Consider the following 1214-nt stretch of genomic DNA (forward strand, 5'->3'; position numbering starts at 1 on the left):
CGGGGCGGGGGGTGGGGGGGCCGGGGGAGGGCCCTCCCCAGGCAGCTCTGGGCGCACAGCCTTGGGTTGGCCCAGAGGCAGGGCCCACGTCAGCTGCTCAGATTCCACTTCTGCCAGACGCTCGTTCGGCATCTGATCTCTACCTTCATAAAATGTTATTTTTTTAAGAAAACCAAACAGAAAGGGTGAGTATGTAAGAACAAGGTAAGGAGGGTCACCGAGAGCCCAGGAGTCTGAGGATGATCTCAGCCCAGGCTGAGCTGAAAGAGGCCAAGCCGGCCCTCTGCCCCTCCCACCCCGCCTCACAGCACAGGAGTCCAGCACCAGGGAGGGAGCCCAGAGCAGGCATACCCTGCCTGGCCTTGACTCTCTGACCCCAGTTCAAGTCCCAGTGCATTTCTGCCACATCCCTGGCCGGACATCCAGGTGGGGGCAGTGAGTAATCCCTGCTTCCCCACACAGACAGACATGGTCATTGTCAGCCAACGGCATTCTCTCCATTTCACTGGCTTTCCAAACGTGCCGGGCTCATAAAACGACTGATGTTCCCTTGGGTTTTGAATATAGTGTTCGTGTGTATTCCTTTTTTAAATTAAGTTATTCCCTCCATATTCTCCCCTTGGTTTTGTTCAACTGATACGCACTGAACGTTTCTGGAATGGTCTGAATTTAAAAAAAAAAAAAAGAACCGGCAATTCACTCTGGCTCTGGTAAACTACCCGTGGGGCTGGGCCGGCGGGTTGCAGGGGTAAGGACAGGGCAGCTCTGGACCCACCTTTGGGGGCACTCCCGTGACCACTTGCCCACTGCTGGCCCCAGGTGTGTCAGGGAGGACCAGATGGCATTTTCTTTCTCTGGCCAAACGGGGCCATAGGACTGCTGGGCACTTACAGATTCACGGCCTCGGAGCTCAGCAGCAGCCACTCTTCCGGCTGAGGTGTCACAGAAACACTCGGCCTCTGGTTGACAGACTTTATTGTTAAATCACAGAAATTTTAGTGCAAAACAAACAATATCGGTAAGTTCATTTAATAGCAACTGCACATCTCGCTGTCTCCTGGCAACTGGAAGTGGAGGAGAGGATGCAGCCAAACTGGAGAGAAGGCAGGGCGACGGCTGAGGCCCCAGGCCAGCAGCCCCTCTACCTGGAAGCCAGAGGCTTAGGAGCTTGTCATCCACATTTATTTACAGGTCAGAAAGACCATCTGCAGAGA

Source organism: Neophocaena asiaeorientalis, unplaced genomic scaffold (genome assembly GCF_003031525.2).
Source record: "Neophocaena asiaeorientalis asiaeorientalis breed wild unplaced genomic scaffold, Neophocaena_asiaeorientalis_V1.1 scaffold501, whole genome shotgun sequence".
NCBI classification, from domain to species: Eukaryota; Metazoa; Chordata; class Mammalia; order Artiodactyla; family Phocoenidae; genus Neophocaena; species Neophocaena asiaeorientalis.